Raw genomic sequence first — 25314 nt, 5'->3', positions numbered from 1 at the left:
TTATCACTGCCTGCTTTATATCTACATGTAATTCCTGACCAATAGTGTTGTGTTACCACTGACCTGTTCTGGCTCTGTTTGTGACTCCAGACCCAAATACTGTGGTTAGCAATATATTTTTGTTTCTCTATGAATAACTCCAGACACACAGCGCCATAGCTGGTAGTAACTTGATCTATCTCTGCATGTTATTACTGGCCAACTGCACTCTGATTGTCAGTGACCTCTACTGTGGCGACAAGTAACCCCAAAACCCAACGCAAAACGTCGGGCTGCCTATCGGCCTGGTGCAGCAACTGTATTTCCCACTGTCCTTCTGCGTCGCTGCATTGTATTGCAGGCCAACCACAGTGCGGTATTCGCTGATCTGCTCTGTTTCTTCATGTTACCTCAGTTTCACTGCACTCTGTTTAACACTAACCTGTTCTGTCTTCTCATGCGACTCCAGACACAAAGCACTGTCATAAGCATGAGCTTCGATTTGCTTCATTGTTGCATGTACCTACGTACAGTGATAAGCTTTATTTACTGGCGGCACGGTGGCACGGTGGTTAGCACTGCTGCCTCACAGCACCAGAGACCCGGGTTCAATTCCTGCCTCAGACTGTGTGGAGTTTGCACGTTCTCCCCGTGTCTGCATGGGCTTCCTCCGGGTGCTCCGGTTTCCTCCCACAGTCCAAAGATGTGCAGGTCAGGTGAATTGGCCATGCTAAATTGTCCGTATGTTAGGTAAGGGGTAGATGTGTAGGGGTATGGGTGGGTTGCACTTCGGCGGGGCGGTGTGGACTTGTTGGGCTGAAGGGCCTGTTTCCACACTGTAAGTAATCTAATCTAATCTAAAAAGTAATCTAATCTAATTTACTCGCATTACAGGCAGGACATAGTCACTAAAGACATACAGTTCAGAAGGTGAGAATACAACAGAGGTATTTGCAGGCTATAGAGGCTGGGCTAGGCAGTATCAATGTTCTTATCACTTCAAGTTATTGAGTCCATTTATCATTGAGTCATAGAGTATGATAACGCGTGGGAAACAGTATGTTTTGTTTGAAGTTGCTGGTGTGTGTGTATATATGTGTGTGCATGTGTTCAGACATCTGTATCATTTCTCGAACGAAAGAGGTTGTAGAAGATCATTACTCGGGTTCAACTGGTCTTTGATGATGTTGGCAGCCTTTCTTTGGCAGTAAACTGCATATATGAGGTCCATGATGGATGGTTGGATTTCGTGATGGTCTGGCATGCGTACATCACCTTTTGTAGTTTCCTACGTTCCTAGGAAGAGCAGTTGATGCGCCAGGCCGATAGGCAGCCCGACGTTTTGCGATCAGTAGTGCAACTATACAAGTTGGTAATGGTCCTCATAGACATGCAAAACTTGAGGGAGAGACAGTTGTTTTGCCTTCTTAACTGTCGCATCCACGTCAGAATCTCAGCAGATGTTGTCATTTATTGTCGCTCTGATGAGCTTGATGGTCTCTACCATCTTCACCTCAGCTCCGTTGACGTTGATAGGGCATGTTCTCTTTCATTCTTTCTGAAGTCAATCATCAGTACTTTACTTTTGCTGCCGTTGAGAGAGAGAAGTTGTTATCACCACTTCGCTATGCCCTCTATCTCCTTTCTGAACTTTGACTCATAGTTTTCAGATATCTCTCCTATCACAGTAATGTTGTTAGCAAACCTGCAGATGACGTTCGCTTGGAATTACACTGTCGTGGGTGCACAGAGAATACAGTAGAGGACTCAGGTTGCATCCGTGTTGGGCTCCAGTACTGAATGTTAACGTGGACGAGGTGCTGTTGTCTATTTTCACTGATTTCAGTCTGTCAGTCAGAGAGCTGAGGATCCAGTTGGAGAGTGTGGAGATGCCCATCACAGAGTTTTGCAATCAGTCTGGAGGTCATTATGATGTTGATGGGGGAGCTGTCGTCGATGAGCATCGATGTCCTTGTTGCCCAGACGTTCCAGGGATGAGTGCAGGGTTAGGGATATGACATCTGTTCTGTACCTGTTACATCATTTGGGAAATTGTGTAAACACAATTTCCGCCCAGGCAGGTAGGAACACATAAGATTATGTGAGCCATGACCAGCCTCTCAATGCACTTCATCATTATTGAAGTCAGAGTTACCGAGCGGAAATCATGAAGGCTCTTTGTATTTGCCTTCTCAGTTGCAGGGATAATAGTGATCTTCTTGAAGCACTTGTGGGCTTCAACTTGTAGGATGAGAGGTAGAAGATGTCATTGAAATGCTCCACCAGTTGGTCCACAGGAGGATCTGAGTGCTTGGCTGTGAAAACCATCTGGGGTCACTTTCTTTTGGTTGATTCCCAGTAAGACGGATCTGATGTCTCAACGGTGATGAAGGAAACAGATATGTGTGGAGCTTTTGGGGAAGGTATTACTTTAGTGCTCACATTGTCCCCACACTAATCTTAGAGGAGAAAGTGAGGTCTGCAGATGCTGGAGATCAAAGTTGAAACTTTATTGCTGGAACAGCACAGCAGGTCAGGCAGCATCCAGGGAACAGGAGATTCGAAGTTTCGGGCACAGGCCCTTCTTCAGGAATGAGCAGAGAGTGTTCAGCAGGAGAAGATAAAAGGTAGGGAGGAGGGACTTGGAGGAGGGGAGTTGGAAATGTGATAGGTGGAAAGAGGTCAAGGTGAGGGTGATAGGTCGGAGTAGGGTGGAGGCGGAGAGGTCAAGAAGAAGACTGCAGGTCAGGAAGGCGGTGCCGGGCTGGAAGGATCCGGCTGAGACAAGGTGGGGGGAGGGGGGATGAAGAAACTGGTGAAGTCCAAGTTCATCCCCTGCGGTTGGAGGGTTCCCAGTCGGAAGATAAGACGCTCCTCCTCCGACCGTCGGGTTGTTGTGGTTTGGCGGTGGATGAGTCCAATGACCTGCATATCCTCGGTGGAGTGGGAGGGGGAGTTGAAATGCTGTGCCACAGGTTGGTTGGGTTGGTTCGTCCGGGTGGCCCAGAGGTGCTCCCTGAATCGCTCCGCAAGTAGGCGGCCTGTCTCCCCAATATAGAGGAGGCCACACCGGCTGCAGCGGATGCAGTAGATGATGTGGGTGGAGGTGCAGGTGAATCTGTGGCGGATATGGAAGTTTCCCTTGGGGCCTTGGAGAGAAGTGAGGGGGGAGGTGTGGGCGCAAGTGTTGCACCTCCTGCGGTTGCAAGGGAAGGTGCCGGGAGTGGTGGTTGGGTCGGTGGGGGGTGTGGATCTGACAAGGGAGTCGCGGAGGGAGTGGTCTCTACGGAAAGCTGATAGGGGAGGGGAGGGAAATATATCCTTGGTGCTGGGGTCTGTTTGGAGGTGGCGGAAGTGACGGCGGATGATGCGCTGTACATGGACGGCATCATCCGCCGTCACTTCCGCCACCTCCAAACAGACCCCAGCACCAAGGATATATTTCCCTCCCCTCCCCTATCAGCTTTCCGTAGAGACCACTCCCTCCGCGACTCCCTTGTCAGATCCACACCCCCCCACCGACCCAACCACCACTCCCGGCACCTTCCCTTGCAACCGCAGGAGGTGCAACACTTGCGCCCACACCTCCCCCCTCACTTCTCTCCAAGGCCCCAAGGGAAACTTCCATATCCGCCACAGATTCACCTGCACCTCCACCCACATCATCTACTGCATCCGCTGCAGCCGGTGTGGCCTCCTCTATATTGGGGAGACAGGCCGCCTACTTGCGGAGCGATTCAGGGAGCACATCTGGGCCACCCGGACGAACCAACCCAACCAACCTGTGGCACAGCATTTCAACTCCCCCTCCCACTCCACCGAGGATATGCAGGTCATTGGACTCATCCACCGCCAAACCACAACAACCCGACGGTCGGAGGAGGAGCGTCTTATCTTCCGACTGGGAACCCTCCAACCGCAGGGGATGAACTTGGACTTCACCAGTTTCTTCATCCCCCCTCCCCCCACCTTGTCTCAGCCGGATCCTTCCAGCCCGGCACCGCCTTCCTGACCTGCAGTCTTCTTCTTGACCTCTCCGCCTCCACCCTACTCCGACCTATCACCCTCACCTTGACCTCTTTCCACCTATCACATTTCCAACTCCCCTCCTCCAAGTCCCTCCTCCCTACCTTTTATCTTCTCCTGCTGAACACTCTCTGCTCATTCCTGAAGAAGGGCCTGTGCCCGAAACGTCGAATCTCCTGTTCCCTGGATGCTGCCTGACCTGCTGTGCTGTTCCAGCAATAAAGTTTCAAACCCACACTAATCGTAAACGTGTGCACGTCAAGGAAGCATGTGTCCTTGACCTCTGTCTTGCTATGTTTCATGTTCTCACCTGTAATGCAGATTAGGCCTTCCCACAGACGGCGGGAGTCTATTTGTTTCGTTTGGGTCTTTCACGTGATCTGGTACTGAATGCCAGGAACCCTGATGGTTCTGCAGGGACATAGCCGGACCTCCTGTGTCGGTCTCTGTCATTCGACATGAATGCAAGCCTTCAGTCAGAGATGCATTCCTGGTTCAGCGAAGTTTCAGATGGGAGAACAACTGGATTGGTATTTCTCTCTGCACAGTCCTCCACACATTTTCTCATGTAGTCCATGACGGTAGCTGCATACTCGTCTAGGTTTTCCACGGATCGTTTGAATATAGACCCATCCACCGATTCCAAGACCTCCCGGAGAAGGTTCCATCTTCACAAAATGGTTTCAGCTTCTGCTTGAAAGCTGGGAGGAGGAACACAGCGGTGTGATCTGGTTTTCCGAAGTTTATTGCAGGTTATGGAGAAGTAGAACTCCAAACCCACAGCACTGTGCTTACCACTGACCTGCTCTGTATATACATGTGACTCCATGCTCGCAACACGATGGTTCATATTAACCTGCTCTACCCTATATGAGATTTCAGAGCCATAGCACTGTTGGGGCCACTGACATGCTCTATCACTGCGTGTAATTCCAGACCCACTTTGCAACCTTTTGCTTTGACTTGCTCTGAGCCTACATGTGTCCACAGAATCACTCCAGACAGTTCTGAACAATGGCGATTCTACCTGAAATGTTACATTGACATCTCCCCACAGATGGTGCCAGATCCGTTGAGCCTTTACCGTCATTTCTGTGTTCATGATCGATTAAGTTCGGGGAGACTGGCGTCGACGGCTGACTGACCTACTTTTGCTCTTGTTTTGTAAGTTCGAATTACTTCATGGAGTGTGGCTAGTGGCCTCTCCTACAGATACGTAATGCTTGTAACAGGAAATTTCATTGTGCGACTTCTACCCACTAAATGGTAATTCACCTCCTAGTGCAAGCCAAAACTGGCAGATATTTCCCTCCATGCTTGTACAATGCGGACAAGTATTGATGTGATTGATGGCCTCTTGGTGTTTGGTAAGCAAGCAGAGAGAATTTTGTCTTCTGCTCTGTCCCAGCACGGATTTCAATTTACTTTTGAATGTTTGAACTCAGATGTGAGGCATTGGAGATTCTCAGAATATTGCCTCAACCGATCTCTGATCGGAATAACACGTCCTCTCCAGCCCAAATTAACGGTGTAAAATGAAGGAGTGAACTTGTTTGTGGGCTATTGTTTCAGTGTGTTCGAGCATAGAATAATGTAATCCAGAAGACCAGGAGATCCCATTCAGCCCATCGAGTCCATAATACGAAGTAATATTCGAAATATACACCAGCCTCATATCTCAAAACTTGCCTTTGGATTTGAATGTGAAATATCCAAAGGCCTTTCAAAGATTGTGAGTGCCCTAAAACAGATGCCCTCCAGACCGTCAGGTTTAAAACGCTTCCCATCAACTCTTTTGCGACATTGTTAAGCCACAGATCCAGACAACGTTCTGGGGAATCTGGGCTCGCATCGTGCTCCAGAAAATTGTGGAAGTTGAAGTAAAATATTTAAATAACTATGGACATATGACGCGGAGGATGAGTTTGAGTCCCCTGTTGATGGTCAGAAAAACAAATGTGTTTCACTAAAGTCCTTTAGGGAAGCAAAGTGCCATCCTTACGTGGTCGGGCATACATGTGGCTCCAGACACCTAGAAATATTGTTGACACCTAACTGGCATCTGGTTGGGCAATATATACGGCCTAAGCAGTGATGCTCTCACCCTGCGAATAAAATGTCCTCGACATTTCAAATATATATTGCGACTGTTTGTCATTGGCCCTTTGATTATGGGTTGCAGCCGCTTATTGCTCACTTTCTCCATGCCTCTCTGGATCTTATACTCCACAAACAGGCATCCCTTTATTGTTGAAGGCTAGTCTCAGTCTGGCTAGAACTATCTAGAAATATGAAAAGTGAATTTGAGAAAAATTGTAGCTCAGGTTGTGGTTCTGGACCGAGGTTTGGTCGCTGATCTGGGATGCTCAGCTTTAGAGGTTTCGTCACCATAGTAGGTAACATCCTCAGTGAGACTTCGGATGAAACACTCGTGGAATGGCTTGCTTTCTATATGTGTGTCTAGGTTTCCTTGGGATAGGTTGATGTCATTCCCTATGGAGACGACATTTCCTGTGGTGATGACATTTCCTGTTCTTTTTCACAGCTGGTCGTAAACGGGATCCAGTTCGATGTGTTCACTTTCAGAATTTCGGTTGGAATGCAATGTATCGTGAAATTCTCGTGCTTGTCTCTCTTTGGATTGTCCTGGAAGGATGTGCTGTCCAGTCGAAGTGATGTCCTTCCTCATCTGTATGAAGGATACCAGTGAAATTGTGTCATGTCTTTTTGTTGGAATGCAATGTATCGTGAAATTCTCGTGCTTGTCTCTCTTTGGATTGTCCTGGAAGGATGTGCTGTCCAGTCAAAGTGATGTCCTTCCTCATCTGTATGAAGGATACCAGTGAAATTGTGTCATGTCTTTTTGTGGCCAGTTGAGAAAAAGGACGGGCATCACCACTGGAAATGTCGTCCCAGCAGGAAATGACATCGCCAACCCAAGGAAACCTAAACACATAAATCGAAAGTGGGCAACGCCACCAGTGCTTCGCCTGGAGGCTCACCGATGATGTTACCTAGTGTGTTGACGTAACGTCTGAAAATGAAACGTCCAGCTCTGTGAACAAACCTGCATCTAGAATTATCCAAACCATGAATAAATTACTCAACCGGAGACCCCGCCCACTTTGGTTTATGTTCAGAGAGGAATAGTGTAAATGAAAGGTGCCAGGAAAGGTTTTAACACAGATAGTGGTAGATGTCTGCACCACACTGCCAGGGGCGATGCTGGAAATAAATGAAACAGCAAGGGTGAAGAGCCATTTCAACAAACACTTGACCATGCAGAGAATAGAGAGATAAAGTCCACGTGCAGGAAGATGGGATTGGTTTGGCACAGACATGCATTGGTATAGCATCCATTACTACTTAAATAACAGCACTCCAATCCTCCACTACTCATTGAAATCGAATTGTTTTCTATCATCTTTCCGGAATGATCTGACCCGAATGCTTAAATTGCAATATGCGTTTCACCGGTTGAGCCCAGGATTCTCTAGTTGCCCTTGAGAAGGTGGTGGTGAACGGCCTTCTTGAACCACCATCGTTCACATGCTGGAAGTTGACCCACACTGTTCGTACAAAGGAAATTACAGGATTTCATTCTAGCACATCTGTGACTTCAATTTCAACCTGTGGAAATAGTTTATATTTATCAACACGGTCTTTCACTGCTAATATTCTAAAGCTTCCTCAGCAGCAGCATGATTTCTTCAGATCTTTCCTATTGAGCGAGATGACAGTCTGAGTCTGGGACAGGGCCCACAGCAGCTGAGCATGAAGTCTGAAAAACAATGCTCGTTTACTTGGAGACCTGATACAGCATGTGAATGGCTAAGGGATGGACCACACTCCTGACCACACCCACGGCCTCTCAGCCCAATTACCAATCTTGCTTCCCAGAAGGTTCACAAGGCTGAATTCAGGGCAGAGCGGCTATTCATGTGGAGTAGATTCCACCGAACCCCTTGCACGAAAAAAGAGAAAAATTCAAGACTTTTAAGGGACGCAAAAGGATAGATGCAGAAACGCAGTTTCCCTCATGGTATAGTCTAGGACCAGTGGGCATCATCTCATAATAATAGGTCACCGATTGAGGTGGAATTTCTTGTCTCAGAGAACAGTGAATCTTTGGAATTCTTGACCACAGAGGGCTATTGATGTTGGGTCTTCAATATATTTAAGGGTGTGCCAAAGTACGTTTAATCAGGATGGGGAATCGAGAGTTATGGAGAAAAGCGAGGAAAGTCGATTCAAGATGAGCTGAACTGTCACATTCGCATGGAATGCCAGTGCAGTCTAGATAAGCATTCAATGGCGTGAAAATCCTCTTTGGGTTAGCGAGTCCAAACTACACAGAAATCCCGAAGTGTAGTCTTGCCAACGCCCTGTATAACTTCAGTGAGTCATCCCGACTTCCCATTGCAATTAAGAACAACATATTATTTGCTTTCCATATGGCTTGCTATAAAGCAGGCAGTAAGTAATTCGTGGGCGGCACGGTGGCACTGTGGTTAGCACTGCTGCCTCACAGCGCCAGAGACCCGGGTTCAATTCCCGCCTCAGGCGACTGACTGTGTGGAGTTTGCATATTCTCCCCGTATCTCCGTGGGTTTCCTCCGGGTGCTCCGGTTTCCTCCCACAGTCCAAAGATGTGCAGGTCAGGTGAATTGGCCATGCTAAATTGTCCGTAGTGTTAGGTAAGGGGTAGATGTAGTGGTATGGGTGGGTTGCGCTTCGGCGGGGCAGTGTGGACTTGTTTGGGCCGAAGGGCCTGTTTCCACACTGTAAGTAATCTAATCTAATCTAATCTAATCACATCTTGATTCAAAGCAACATGAGAAAGAGGGTCCGACAGGATAGTGACTATTTCCGTTTCGAAGAAAATAATATGCACACAACAAAAATGTTTAACCATTGTTTTATGGAGCATCAAGATGGTTCAAGAAAGAAGCCCAGACCCTAAAATTGTTAATTGTTTGAAATAGGTTCACGGAACATATTCCAGGAGTGTTGCTGTTGGCCAAAATTCTTAATTTTAAACCAAACGGAATTAATTTGCAAGATTACCGAATGAAACACAAACAATAGCGAATAGAGCATAGAATGGCATAACCGATCCGAAAACTGAGCAGGTTATCCCAACTTAATGATATGGCAAATTACTGCAACAATCCCCACAAACACGGCCTTGGAATAAAAGAGAAAAACACAGTGTCCACAGGCGAGAGAGGCGGATAGATTCAGCATGGAAAACCTTCCTCCATGTATGTGTTTTTGGACCAGCAGACTCAAAACTGACTTACTACTTGCTCTGAACAGCCAGACTGCTCAAACCCAAACTAAAACAACGACAACATAACCGTGTTAAAGGAGCAATATCGTCAGACTTGGGAGACAACTGGTGGTGGTTTATCCTCAGAGTCACCACACCCCCGACAAGGGGAGATATTGGGTAATTTCAACCAGCACAGTATTAATGACTTAGAGTAAGGAAGTGGACATCCATTCCCCAAAATTATAGACGACAAAAAGGTTGGTGAAATTCCATGTTTTGAGCAGGAGTTAAACAGTTAATTGGAATATATTAATTGTTGAAGTCAGTGGGTACAATATTGACAAATATTGGATAACGGTGAAAATTTAAGGCCTTCGTTTTGGAAGGGAGAAAAAAAAAACAGCAGATTATTATTGTAATATGAAAACTGCAACATAATGTGCCTTTGGAGGATTTGTTCCCAAAGCACAAAAAATAGCACAGAGGGGCAGCGGGCAACCACAAAGGGTAATGGAATGTTGACCCCTTTTTTCAAGGAACTGAAGTATCACAAGAGGAAAATCTGACTATAACTGTTGAAGGTGCTGGAGAGACAATGTCTCGAAAATAGTGAACAGTTTTTTGTTATTGAATTGAAGGAAAAATTTCGTTTTATTGGAGTCAGTTCAGAGAAGGTGCACGACGATGATTTCGGGTTTGAAGAGAGTATCACATAATCAAAGCCTAAATCTGTCGGGATCTATCCACTGAAGGTTTCGAGAATGAATGTTGTTCTCAAATGATTCTGAAGCGTGCTTGAAAGGACAAACGCTGTTAGGCGGTTTTCCTGCACTGGGAAATCTAGGGCCAGACAGCCAGAGTAAGTAAGCATCAATTTAGATAGAGATGAGGACGAATTTCTTCTCTCAAAAGTTTGTGAATATTTGGAACGCCGTGTCATAGAGAGCTATTGTTATGAGAATTGCTCTGTAAATTTAAGACTGAGATAGGTAGACTCTTGACCGTCGTGGAATCACGGGTTACAGAGAGAGGCAGGAAAATAGATGAGTAGAATTTTGGGACAAAGACAATCCTGTTGAATAACAGAGCAGGTTCGAGAGGCAGAACGGCCTACTCCTCATAGAGTATGAATTGAATTTTATTTTTATCACTCACACCTTCTGTTATAATACTTTCACCGATCAGATAGCAACAAATTTAAACTTTGGAAAACTGCAGTGCTTTCGAAAAACCCGACTAGAAGGCGGAGAGGGAGTGGTTGGGATGGGCTTGGAGGAATAACAAGAATTAGGAAGGCAAAAGAAACCTCTTCACCACTCTCTAACCAATAAGGAGATCCAACGAGTCACTATATTGTAATCAGACAGGTTATTCAGTCATATGGGGGCACTCAACAATGTTCAGTTACTAGATTATCGCTATCAATACGATGTTTGGTCTGTTGAACGGCTGATATTTGGATACTGAGAAGTGTATAACATGTGTACCATCTGCAGTAAAACAGCATGTCAAGTAATACAATATGAAGGGTCAAGTAATTAATACATGGACACTCGACAGCACACATGTATCAAATGTATTTATGATGTGATTCAATGTCTACAGTGCGGGACACTGATATTTGAACATTCGACTGTCTGTCGCCGAGGTATGGAAAACACGAGAGCAGAATGAGACGCTGGATATTTTACAGTCTTTACCATATGAAACTGAAGCCTTTTCATATCCATGGGAGATAGAAATGAGCTTTGTGACCAGTGAGTCCGTGTTATAGGAACTCAACTAACAATAATAGGCAGTCTGCTGAGGGCTCTAATGCTAACATAAAGTGTCCTCATCTTTTATCCAGGAGATCTGGGTTCATAGGGATGCAGAGCCATAGAGCACGGAGACAGATACTTTGGCCTAAACTGGTCGACGCCAATCAAAAAGTCAACCAACGATAACTCCATTTCCCTGCACTTATCCAATATCCTTTGAAACGTTTCCTATCCATGTATTGCGTCAAGTGTATTTTAAATATTGTTAATGAACCTGGCCAACCACTTCTGCTGTCAGCTCATTCCATTTGTAATGCTTACCTCCCTCTGGAAAAAGTTACCTCTCAGGCTCCCTTCTTTTTTTCCCCTCTCAACTTAAACTGATTCCATCTCATCTTCAGTTGGACAACCGTGTGAAAGAGACTGAGTGCATTCACCCCATCCATGTTTCTCAAGATCTTCTGCACTTCGATAAAATCCCCTCACAGTGTCCTGTGCTCTGAAGAAAAGAAGTACTAGCTTGTCCAATCTCTCCCTATAAAACAGACCATTGAGTCCTGGCAACATTATTGTGAATTTATTCTGCACTCTTTGCTGTTTAATAAAATCCTTTTTTTATAGCAAGGTGACTAAAACTGAACAGAATTCGCGAAATGCGACCAGAGCAACGCCCCTTTGCAAATGACACATGGCTTCTAAACTTCTACACTCAATGCCCCGGCTGATGAAAGTAGGTGTGCTGCAAGGCTTCTTCACTGCCCTGTCTCTTTTTGACCAAATATAAGATCAATTAATATTCATTAGATAAGCAATGGATGACAACGAAATAGTAATGGTTCCATGTGCTTCGTATTGGTTTCACAGATCGGTGCAAGATTGAGTGTTGAAGAGCTGTACTGTGCTGTGATGTTCTGTGTTTATGAATATACCTGTTCAGGATCAGGAGATTTTCCAAATTCATGCATTCTAATGCAACAAACATCTCCTCAACAGTGATATGGACTTTGCCAAAGATTGCACCAAAAACTTCCCTAAATTCCCAAGTGTTGATATCTTTCTCCACCAGAAACACAGACGGGAAATATTCATGGAGGACCTCGCCCGTTTACCCGCAAATCTGCATATTCATGGTCACTTAGTCCTTGACGGGTCACATTTTCTCTCTAGTTGTTGATTTTTTCTTTAGTATACTTAAACCACCTCTTTGGATTCACCTTAATCTGCTTAGCCAAGTCTATCTCGTGCTCCCTTTTCGCCACACTGTTGTTCTTCCTCACCGAACTCCTGTATTCCCTATATAGCATCTGAGATTCCTTTGATCCCAGGTGCCTCTACCTGATCTATACATCCGTCTTTTTTTTCTTCTCGAAGCCGCAATATTTATTGTTATGCTGTGTTCCCTATTCTTGTCCGTGTTATCCTTCACCCTCAGAGTAATATGTGGACCTTAACCTCGAACAATCTCAGTTTGAAAGTCCTCCCACTTGCTGGAGGTCCCTTTTGCTTGCAACAAAATATTCCAACCAACTCCTGCAATCTCCCTTCTAAATCCATCAAAATCCACCTTGCCCCAATTTAGACGTTGAACTGTTGACCTGTTTTCTCCCTCTCTTTAATTATTGTAAAATCAATAGATCTATGGTCAGTCGTCCCAACGTACACGACCACTGTCATCTCCATCATTTCTTCTTGAAACCACGGAAGGACAAAACCAACGTTAAAGTGTGCGTCAATGTTTTCTTTGAAGTTAGTAATTGCTGCTCATTGTTGGGACCATCGTTGACATGGGAAAAAAGCTACAGTCTCGCTTTACACCCACTAAAATTCTGCAGGGTGTGATGCGTCTTTTCCAGCTGGTTTTGCTGTGACTTTCCTTTCTGATAACATATCGACTTCCAGGCGTACATGACTGATTAAGCTTTCAGTTCTCGTTCTCATGGCATGTTCCAGGCAACCAAACTTGAAAGAATTTTTCACATTTCTGAAATCCGCCTTGTCGCAGTTCCCATTGGTGCATCACGACCAGTAACAGAATCTCACCCAACCCCTAGAAGCAGACCTCGAGATTTACCACCAGTACTCTGGCACCAATAAGAAACTCTCGAACAGACCAGCCAATTCTTCACTAGCCCTGGGAGCTGAGTGTGTGAAAATTGCAAGTTTTGTCTCCCAGATTAAAACATTGACATTACTCATTAGTTATTACACGTCTATTCAAAGTTCTAGGACACCTTAAGATTCTCGCCACCTTCTGCCCTCATCAGTATTTCGCGAAATCACACTACGTTTGTTTCTGTATTTGGTTCAAATGCTCCTCCTTGTCTTATTCCTTTCGAACAGGACCTGCGAACAGTCGTTCAACTTGAAACATTCATGTCATGGCTATTGTGTCCATGTTGAGGCTGGGTCGCTGGATTGACAATTTGACGTGCTGAATCGTGTCAACAACGAAGATTCAATTCGGCCATCAGTCGAGGTAAAGATCATAAGGGATATGCCCAAACATTTTAACAGCACACTGTCTACAATGCATAATTAGAGATGAGTCTCTGTTTGATTGAGCATCTGGATCCGTTTGTCTGTGGTGTATGTGGGAATGTGTATGTGTGACTGTGCATCGGTGACTTCACGTGTGTATTTGCCAGTGCATGTCGTCGGTCCTGCAGTTGAGTGCACACTTGTGCGTGTTTCTCTTTGATTCATAAGTGAAATGATTCATGTGTGCGTCATGGACTCTGTCTGTGTTGTCGATTTTGCAGTTATGAACCACAAGGTAGCCTGCTTTATCAAATGAGGACGTCCCACCTTCCAAGCAGGTTGTACTGCAGCAGAATATCAGCAGAGGATGAAAACTGTCCAGTTCTTTGTGATGGTGCAAAGTGGATAAAATGTGGCATTGGTTAACGCATACAAGATCAGGCTGCACCCAAGGTTCAGGAGGGCTGTCGTTTCGGGCAGGACACTTCAGCAGTCCAGAGAGTGGGAGGGGACTTAGAAATGATTAGTGAGTTTGGTGCTGGGAGAAAAGTTGTTGCAAATACGATAATTGTACAAAGGTTGGAGGTGATTGTGTTAGGTCAATGGGAAAAGTGGAGCGAATAGGAGAATGGAGGTTTGACTCTAGGATGGAGCAGTGGGAGGGTAGATTTTGAAACTGGCGAAGTTAATGTTGAGACGGTGTGCTTGTAGATCCCTGAAGTTGAAGATGACATATGCCTCCTCCAGTTTGTGGGTGGCCTACTTTAGGCCGTGAAGGAGCCCCAGACTGGGCAGATCACCGAGGGTGATGAAATGGTTGGCCAGCACAAGTCTCTGTATCCTGGGCCCGTCGTGATTGTCTTCATCTCCGTGAACCCGAACTCACTGTTTTTAAAACGTCAATAAAACTGATGAGTGCATTGCTAACATCCCGTAATATGTGTCTAATTTCAGATTGTGACGATTTGTACCATGTTACCATCGGGGGCAATGGTGAGAAATTAAATAGACAGGTTCATCACTGTCAGCTCCATATCAGCCAAATTCATAGAATAACTGTCACGAGACAGTGCAAAATGGATAAATTGACAGCACTCTGGAGATAGGACTGGAGCATGGAACTGTTTGTGAAGGTGATTCCGGAGTAGATACAAATTGAATGGGTCTCAATCTGCTCGATATGATCCCATGATTCTATAAAAATCTAGAATTATGAAATGACAGCAAGCCCAATGCTAAGCATTGCCAATTGCTGCAAACACGCATCCAACTCACTCGTTCTTTATGGAAGAAATTCTGCTGACCTGACCCAGTGTGGCATCACGTCATTACAGACACACAGCGATATGATGGATTCTAGAGACAACTAGGGAGAGGCAATAAATGATGGTCCCAGTCAGCGATTCGCATGGGCCATGAGAAAAGTTTGATTTTCACATTTCTGAAACTTTCACCTGATCCGCAGCAGTTTATTTTGAACTGTGCTTTCTGCTTGTCAAACATTTACCTCGCTCACGGAACAGATTGCCATTCTGCTTGTCCCCGTGGAACGAGGTTATTAAGATGGTCACGAATGAGTCACTTCATTGTCCATTTCACAAAGTAACATTGAAACGATGAGCAGGAGCAGGCCATTCTGTCTTGAGACCCTGCTGCAATATTCAATATTGTCTTGACTGATCATTCAACTCAATCCCATTTCCCTGCTTTGTACCCATGTCTTTTAATGCATTTAACTCCAAACACCATGCATAACGCCTTCTTATTAAATGACACTTTAAATATTATATCATATCATATTATATTATGTTACATTCTATTATGTTATAGCATATCATATCATATCAGATCATATCATGTCAGACTCAGGAAGCTGTATCTCCTCTCAAGTTATTTCATTGAGTTGTATCGTTTAACGCTAATATCGTAGTGCTTAAGGCAGTCAGGTTTGACTCCACTCTCGGGACATTGCCTGTGTTGAGTTTGCACATTCTCCTGATATCTGCAAACATCCCCATCTGCCACCATGGAATTTCAACCCCTGTCCACCTCTGGGTTTAGTTTGCAGTCTGTATTGAACCTCATGAAATATTTTGATTGTATCAATCACCACATCTCCAGTGCTAAACATTGCAGGAAGAATTGGCAACCACTTACTCGCCAGGGGTAATGGAACAGTACACCGATTGTAGCGGGAAGAGATTCCACGTTTGAATATTCTGTTGTTTCACACACAGTCGAAAGATGTGCATGTTTTGTGGAGTGGTCAAGATAAACTCCCAAGTGAAACAAGAAAATGCAGGTTAGGTGCATAAGCCATAGGAAGTGCAACTTTCGAGGTAGGGTAGTGGTGCAATCTGGCTGGGATGCTCTTTGCATGGTCAGTGTGAACTTGCTGTATCTGGAATTATGAGTTTAGTAATGATCATGAATCCATTGTTGATGTATGAAAAATGCATTTGATTCACTAACCTCCTCTCGGGAAGTAAACTGCTATCCTTATCTGGTCTTGTTTACATGTGAGTGCAGACCACAGCAATATATTTGACTCTAAACTGCCCTCTGGGCAATTAGGCATGGGTAATATATCCTTATGGCATGGGTAATTCACCCTTATCCTGTGAATTAATTCAAACAAAGCAAAGTGGCCTGTTCCAACACTGCAGTGCGTCTCTTATAATTTATTATTTTATGTTTGGGCGCATTCTCCTTTCCTGTTCGTATCTTGAAGTTTTCAATCAGATCAACTCTAAAGTTGCAAATGTGAGAGAAAACAGAATGGATGAGTTCAACATCTCCTCATAACTTAACTGCTGAATTCCAGGCATAACCTGTTCTGTTTCCAAATGTGATTCCACACCCACGGCACTGAAGTACAAATTGACTTGCTCTGTCTGTGCCTGAGTCACTTGGCACATAGTATTGTGGTGATTAAAAGCCTGTCCTGTCTGTAAAGGTGACTGCAGACACACAGCACTTTCCATCTCACTGACGTTTCTGACCTCTCATGTGACTCCAACCGCTGCAATGTGACAACCGATGACACGTTATGGATCTGCACGTGAGTCAAGAAATAAGCACTGCATTCATTGCTGACATGCTGTGTCTCTGCATGTGACTCTAGGCTCAAAGAATTGTGATCACCATTTCCTTGCAGTTCTCTATATGTGACTCCATGCCCACAGCATGATGGTCACCATTGACTTGTACCATCTATGATTCCAGGCCAAAAGTACCATCAGTTCCTCTCACTTGCTCTGTGTCGACATGTTGTACTGGACCCATGTCTACCATTGTCCTCTTCTGTGTCTGCATATAACTCCAAGTAGAGTTCTATTGTGTTTTGCGTTGACCTGCTGTAACGCTCGATGTAAATCCAAAACAAAGCAATATTATGGTTTCCATTGACATGTTCTGTCGCTACATGTAACTCCAACTTCAAAGCACTGTTTTTCCCACTGACGTGTTCTGGACACAGACGTAACTGCAGATCCACAGCATCATGTTTGCTGTTGACCATATTTGAGTCTTCATGTCGGTGTGTCTGACCTCCTCTGGGCTGACATATATGTCCAGTCAATAACACAATGTTGACCACTCATCTGCTGTATTTCTGCATTGTCTACACATCGGAAGCACGCTGGTTATCACCGAACTAATCCATTTCTACGTTTTACACGACACCCACAGCACTCTTGTTCCCACTGGTCTAATCTGTCTCTGCATGTATCTCCTGGCCAACATCACCTTGGTTTTGACTTAACTAATCTGTGTCTGCATGCGTGTCCAGAAGTATAGCACTGTGGTTAACACTGACCTGTGCTTTCTAGTCACATGACACCAGACCATCCTCACTTTTGGGTCCTATGATTCTGCTCTGATCTTAAATGTAACTCCAGCACAAAGATCTGTGGTTACCACTGGGATGACCTGTGTCTACATGTGACCACAGACATTTAGTATTATGGCAACCACTGACCTATTATATTGCCACACGTGACACCAGCCCACAGCTATGTGGTTACGTTTGACCTGGTCCGGGTTTATAATTTAATCCAGACCGTAGCACAGTGATCTATGTTAACCTGTTCTGGATCATTATGTGACTGCGTTTTAAGCACTGTGTTTATGAACGACCTGTTGAGTCTCTCCTTGTGTCCATAAATCCACAGCACTTTGGGTTATTACTGACCTGCTCAATCTCTGCAATTAACTCACGACCAACAACACTGTGGATCATATTGAACTCTTCTGGACACTACATGCGACTGCAGATCTTCAGCACTATGGTTCCCACTGACCTGCTATGTCTCGAACTGAAACTCGGATCCCACAACACTGTCCATGTCTCTGACCTGTTCTGGATCAACATGTGACGCCAGATCTTCAGCGTTGTGTTTCTCACTGACTTGTTGTGTCTGTACACGTGAATCCAGAACCACAGTACTTAGTGACCACTGACAACTCTGTCTGTGCACGTGATTCCAGATGCACAACACTGTACCAACTATTAACCTGGTCTATCTCTCCAGTGATAACAATCTCACAGAACTGAATTTGCAACTATTTTGTGTTCTTTAGTTCGGTCCGACAACAGCTGTGTATTAACCACCCACCTGCTCTCGACCTACCCGTGATTCCAGACCGACAACATTGTAGGCATCATTGATTAGGTCTCTCTTCACGTATGACTGTGGACCCACACACAGTGGTTACCCATGTCCAGCTCTCTATCTTCACGTGATTCTAGAAAAAAACAACTCTGTGCTTACCACTGACCTACTGTGCCTTTGCATGCCAGTCAAGGCCAACATCACTGTGATTAACATTGACTTGGTATGGGTCTATAGGTGACTCCAGACCAAAGTGCCATGTTTACCATTGACAAGTTCCATCTCTCCGTCTCTACGTAGAACTCATGACATAGGCAGGAAAAGGGATTGGGATGTAAGGTAGGAATTCAATGAGCCAGGGTGGAAGCTTTTCAGAAACCTACAGAAAATTCCCAACAGGGTATGCTTTGTTTGTTAACCGTGCCAAGTGCAGGTGAGGAGAAGAATAGAAAGGGAGAGTTTAGTTGAACACTTACAGAAAGCCACTGTGCAGGAGAAATGGATTCAGACACTTTGATAATTGGAAGTCATATGGGTGGAGGTGGTATTTCTACAAACACATGATCTACACCTAAACCACAGTGGCACCAGTATCGTTGGGTTGGGGTGGGGGGGCGATGGATTCGCAAATGGTCTTCGGAGGGTTTAAATTAATTCAACAGACGTTCGAGATCAGAGTCGATAGGTGTGATGCTGGATTACACAGGTCAGGCAGCACCGGATATGAAAGTGTCCACGTTCCGAACATCAGCTCTTCAACAGGAATGATGGGTAGCCTAAGGGCTGAGACATAAAAGGGTGCGTAAAGGGGCTGAGGGAAGATCGCCTGGAATGCGATAAGTACATGGTCGTGGGGGGTGATGGTGATATTACAGGAGGATGGATTCTAGATTAGAGTGGTGCTGAAAGAGCACAGCAAGTCGGACAGCATACGAGTCGCAGAAAAATCAACGTTTCAGGCCAGAGCCCTTCATCAGGAATGGAGGAAGGAGTGGCTAGGTGGGAAATAAGATGGACAAGGACAATTCAAGACAGCGGAAACACGTTGGAAGTTTGGATCTTGAATAGGATGGTCGGAGGTAAAATTAAGAAACTGGTGAAGTCTACATTGATCCCGTGTGTCTGCAGCGTCTCATGGCGGAAAAGGAGGCGCTCTTCCGCCGGGCGTCTGGTGGCTAAAGGTTTGTGCTGGAGGAAGTCCAGGATTTCCATGTCCTTGGCGGAGTGGGAGGGCGTGTCAAAATGTTTGGCCACAGTGTGGTCATTGGTGCATATGTCGAAGAAGTAAGGATGGACAAATAAATTTGCGGACGATACTAAAGACAATGGAAATGTGGACAGTACGGAAGGATGTTGCATTTTTCAGAGGGCCATAGATTAGCTGCGGAGCTGGGCTGAGAGGTGGCAAATGCAGTTTAATGTGGAAAAGTGTGAGATGATTCACATGGGAAGGATTAAAAGGAATAGAGCGTACTGGGTTCATGATAGCATTGACGAGCACAGAGATCTCGATGTCCATGCGAATAGTTCCCTTCAAAGTTGACACCCACGTTGATAGAGTTGGCAAAAAAGTGTACCGTGTCGTACGTTTTATTGGTAGAGGTATTGTGTTTCGAAGCCATGAGGTCATATTGCAGCTGTACAAACCTCTGGTGCGAGCTGAAAATGTGTTGCTGGAAAAGCGCAGCAGTTCAGGCAGCATCCAAGGAGCAGGAGAATTGACGTTTCGGACATGAGCCCTTCTTCAGGAATGAGGAAAGTGTGCCAAGCAGGCGAAGATAAAAGGTAGGGAGGAGGGACTTGGGGGACGGGCATTGGAAATGCGATAGGTGGAAGGAGGTAAAGGTGAGGGAGATAATGTGAGGTTGATAGGCCGGAGTGGGGGTGGGGCGGAGAGGTCAGGAAGAAGATTGCTGGTTAGGAAGGTGGTGCTGAGTTCGAGGGTTGGGACTGAGACAAGGTGGGGGGAGGGGAAATGATGAAACTGGAGAAATCTGAGTTCAGCCCTTGTGGTTACAGGGTTCCTAGGTGGAAGATGAGGCGCTCTTCCTCCAGCCATCGTGTTGCTATGGTCTGGCGATGGATGAGTCCAAGGACCTGCTTGTCCTTGGCGAAGTGGGAGTGGGAGTTGAAGTATTGGGCCACGGGGTGGTTGGGTTGGTTGGTCCGGGTGTCCCAGAGGTGTTCTCTGAAATGTTCCGCAAGTAGGCAGCCTGCCTCCCCGAAATAGAGAAGGCCACATCGGGTGCAGCAGATACAGAAAATTATGTGTGCGGAGGTGCAGGTGAATTTGTGGCAGATATGGAAGGATTCCTTGGGGCCTTGGAGAGAAGTAAGGGGGGAGGTGTGGGCGCAAGTTTTGCATTTCTTGCTGTTGCAGGGGAAGGTGCCAGGAGTGGAGGTTGGGTTGGTGGGGGGTATGAACCTGACAAGGGAGTCACGGAGGGAGTGGTATTTTCGGAATGCTGATAGGGGACGGGAGGGAATTATATGCGTGGTGGTGGAGTCCGTTTGGAGGTGACGGAAATAACGACGGATGATACGATGTATATGGAGGTTCTTGGAGTGGTAGGTGAGGACCAGTGGGGTTCTGTACTGGCGGCGATTGGAGGGGCGGGGCTCAAGGGAGGAGGAGCGAGAAGTGGAGGAGAAGTGGTGGAGAGCATCGTCGTTCACGTTTGGGGGAAATTGCGGTCTTTGAAGAAGGAGGTCATCTGGGTTGTTCCGTATTGGAACTGGTCCTCCTGGGAGCAAATGCGGCGGAGATGAAGGAATTGGGATTATGGGATGGCGTTTTTGCGGGGGCAGGGTGGGAGGAGTTGTAGTCTAGGTAGCTGTGGGAGTCGGTCGGTTTATAGTAAATGTCCGTGTTGATTCGGTCGCCCGAGATAGAAATGGAGAGGTCTCGGAAGGGGAGGGAGGAGTCTGAGACGGTCCAGGTAAATTTGAGGTCGGGGTGGAAAGTGTTGGTAAAGTGGATGAACTGTTCAACCTCCTCGTGGGAGCACGAGGCAGCGCCGATTCAGGTGCGACCGCATTTGCAAATTGCATACAGTTCTGGTTGCCACGTTATGCGAAGGATGGAGAAGCAATAGAAACGGTGCAGTCGACGTTTACCAGATGTTGAAAAACTCCACGGAGAACGTCTGGCTGCTTCTTCAACCAATGCCTGCTGACGGAATATGAACACTCTTTCAGTGTGTTCTGCCCCTCAATGGTTCATTCACCTCCTCATGCAAGTCAACCCTACTGTTAAGTTTCCTCCCTGTTTGCACAATGTGGATAGAATTGACACAAATTTTGTTTCTTTTTTGTGTTCCGCCAGCATGCAGGATAAATTTTGTCTCCTGATCGGAACAAGTGTGACTCCCAATTTCCATCCCTGTCTTCGAGCTCAGAACGCGAAAAAACGGTGATTCTCAGTGTGATGAAACAGGGTGATGCCTAATTCCCCTCTCAGCGAAACATCACGTCTCCTAATCCTTCTCCAAAGAAAGGCTGCAGAATGATTCAGCAACTATGCCTACAGGCTGTGGTTTGTGTGTGATCGACCATAGAGTCAAAGAATGTATGCGAGGCACTTCAGCCTAATTGAGTCGGCACCGTGGCATGCAACACAAAAGCTACACTTGTCACACATTCCAAAACTTAGCGTTTAGCGTTCAATGTTCGGGCACTTCATATGGTTGATGCAAGAGCTTTTCAAAGATCGCGAGGTTTCCCAATTGAGCGACACACCCAGCCAAATAATTCTAGATCCCACAATACTCCCGTTGAAGCATTTTCCCCTCAACGCCCTTCCAAAACTTTTGCCTTTCAATTTCAAATTATGCCACCTCGTTATTGACCTTCCGACTGAGGGGAGCTGCTTATTACTGCTCACTCTGTCCGTGGCCGTCAGAATCTTGCTCACCTCAAACATTTCTCCCCGCTCCCTTCTCTGCTTCAAAGCAAACAACCCGAGCAGATCTTGCTTTCCTTTGTTGCTCAACTGTTCCATAGAATATAAAACCGCACCGGGAGTACTCCTTCTGCCCATCATACAATTTTAACTAATTCTATCTGCCTGCACGAGGTTTGTATCCCTCTATACACTGTCCGTTCATGTGTCAATCTAAAAGCATGTTAAGCTTTGCTATGGTATCCATTTCTGTCACCTCCCATGGCAGTATGGTCCAATGACCTGCAGCTCTCATTTGAAAGAAAACAACTTTCCTCACATATTTCCATAAATTCCATTCACGTCACCTTAAATCTATTTACACCGGTATTTGACATATCCGCCCTTGTGGAAAAACATCTCCACCTGGCAAACTATCTTCACTTTTTTTTGGCATCTGACACGTCGTCCCTCCTCCTCCCATACTCTCACAGAAACGACCTAATTTTTTGCAGTCACTCATTGCAGCTAAATCTCTCCTATCCTGCCACACCTCTTTTGTAGCCTCCCCAAAGTATCCATATAATTCCTACGGTGTGGTCATCGGGACTGAACATAATCTTCCGATGGCTGTGTAACCAAAGGCCTGCACAGCAGCAAAGCTACGACAGTGACAATGCCATCGCGCTATCATGCCTTTTTTGTGAACGCTGCCCTCCTCACTGTCTCTATGTTAAATGAATGACCTGAATGGGAAACGAGCCTTGGAAATTCATTTTTCCTGCTGTCATTCAGTTTAATTCACGAGTCTGAGAAAGCAGTTTGCCAGGGCTCATTGGATTCACACCATGAAATGAAGCCTGAATTGAAAAGATGACGGATCACTCCAATCGAAAACTCAAATATTTTCCAGCGTTGTTATTTTGTATCTTCTTCATCGGTGGCAAAAAAGGCATGCAGCACACTTGCAAGTGTGAGCATGCTCCTTCATTCCTTACTGAAACAATTTTAACCAAAGGGTACTTTACAGCAGTAACTTCTCTCTAAAACACATGGAATGATTGGATCGGGGAGACAGAAGAAAAGAGAAAAATATTTTTAATGTGGTCATTCGAGTTAGGAAGGTATCATCCATTGGGCTCACTGAGAGTCACAAAGCGAGAATAATACAGATTGATGTCTCTCGTTTCAAAGTGGATTTTTTTGGGGTCGCGACAGTGCACATTGCATGAAATGGTTCCTACTAATTGTTTGTGAAGACCAGACCTGTGTTTACTGCTGCGGCTCTGGCCTGATATTCATATACCGGTTTAGAACTAATCAGTTTGATCACACTGTGCAGATATTTAGGAAGAGGGACTGCAATGCTCCCGTGCGTTTGCCTCAGGAAGTGAGACGCGATCGGAAACTTCCATTGGCATAAAAGTGAACAGATCCGCTGGTCCGTAACTCAGTGACTTCATTATTCAGAGAGCTGTTGCAATTTGCAAACCGATGCCAGGGACAGAGGTGCAGGCAGATTCGATAGTAGGATTCAAAAGGGACTTCTATATTCATTTGAAGGGTATGAATTGAGAGGGATGTGGAGGCAGATTCGGAGAATAGTGCTAACTGTGCAGGTCTTACAGAAGCCGGGCCCGAAACAATAGATCGAATGGTCGCGCTGTGACCTGGAAAATTGTATGATTCTTATATGATGGACAGCTGACCAAGCCTTGTTCAAAGAGGGGTGGTTCAGACCAATCTCAAAGAAAGAGATAGACGTGGTTAATGTTCAGCAGTTTAGGGTGCAACAGACATCTTGAGGCGTGGCCAAGAGAGACAGATTTATTAATACAACATAGATCAACGAAGACTGGACTTAGAGGAATGCAATATCATGAAGTTTTCAAACTGCAACCACTGCAGATATCAGACCAAAAGACGGAGGAGCAGACGTAGGCTGTTCAGGCCATCGAATCTGTTCTGCCATTCACTGAGATCATGAGTGATCTCATCGTCCACAAATCCAATTTCCTGCCTTATCTCAATACTTCATCGATTCCACTGCGGATTGAAAAGTCTGTCTATCTCATCTTTGAACATACTGAATTTTTCAAGCTCGACAGCACTCTTGCGTAAAGAATTCCCTGGATTTGCAAGAATCCGATTGAAGAAACTCGGCCTCAACACTGTTTTAAATCGTTGCCACTTTGTTCTGAGATGAGGCCCTCTGATCCTAAACTCTGCGACAAGGGCAATCAACCTCACATCAGTTTAACAGTAAAGTCCTTCAAGAGTCATTCATTCTTCAATAAGCTCGCTTCGTACTCTTCGAAACCCCAACGTGATATCATCCAAAATAATGAACCTCTCCTGTGAAGTCAGTCCCTCCATAACTGGCATCAGCCCAATGAACTTTCAGTGGTCTGCTTTTGTTCAGATAACGTAATCGAGACTGTTCACAATATTCCAATTGTGCTGACTAGTGTTTTGTTCTTCCTTTAATGAAGCATCCTACTTTTTTAAAATCTAATGCATTTGAAATTAAAGTCCGGCAAACCCATGTATATAATAAAGCAAATCTGGTGAAGTGTTTGCAAATCCATCTGCTACAGAGATGTTATTGTGGTTCTGTTCGCCGAGCTGGAAATGTTTGTTGCAACGTTTCGTCCCCTGTCTAGGTGACATCCTCAGTGCTTGGGAGCCTCCTGTGAAGCGCTTCTGTGGTGTTTCCTCCGGTATTTATCGTGGCCAGTCCCTGCCGCTTCCGGTTGTCAGTTTCAGCTGTCCGCTTAGTGGCCGGTGTATTGGGTCCAGGTCGATGTGTTTGTTGGTGGCGTTTGTGGATGAGTGCCATGCATCTAGGAATTCCCTGCCTGTTCTTTGTTTGGCTTGCCCTATAATGGTAGTGTTGCCCCAGTCGAATTCATGTTGCTTGTCGTCTGCGTGTGTGGCTACTAAGGATAGCTGGTCGTGGCGTTTCGTGGCTAGTTGATGTTCATGGATGCGGATCGTTAGCTGTCTTCCTGTTTGCCCTATATAGTGTTTTGTGCAGTCCTTGCATGGGATTTTGTACACTACATTAGTTTTGCTCATGCTGGGTATCGGGTCCTTCGTTCTGGTGAGTTGTTGTTTGAGAGTGGCTGTTGGTTTGTGTGCTGTTATAAGTTCTAGTGGTCACAGTAGTCTGGCTGTCAGAGATGTTATAACACAACTTTGGAGCAGGTAGAATTTGAACCCTCCCTTGCACCACGACATCCCACGATCTCTGCATTGTCACGTTACAATCACAAATCTGAGAGGCCAGGGAATATCTCCTTG

Source organism: Chiloscyllium plagiosum, unplaced genomic scaffold, assembly GCF_037043375.1.
Source record: "Chiloscyllium plagiosum isolate Xiang-an unplaced genomic scaffold, Cpla_swu_hap1 HiC_scaffold_41, whole genome shotgun sequence".
Lineage (NCBI taxonomy): Eukaryota > Metazoa > Chordata > Chondrichthyes > Orectolobiformes > Hemiscylliidae > Chiloscyllium > Chiloscyllium plagiosum.
Note: the sequence above shows the minus strand (reverse complement) of the source record.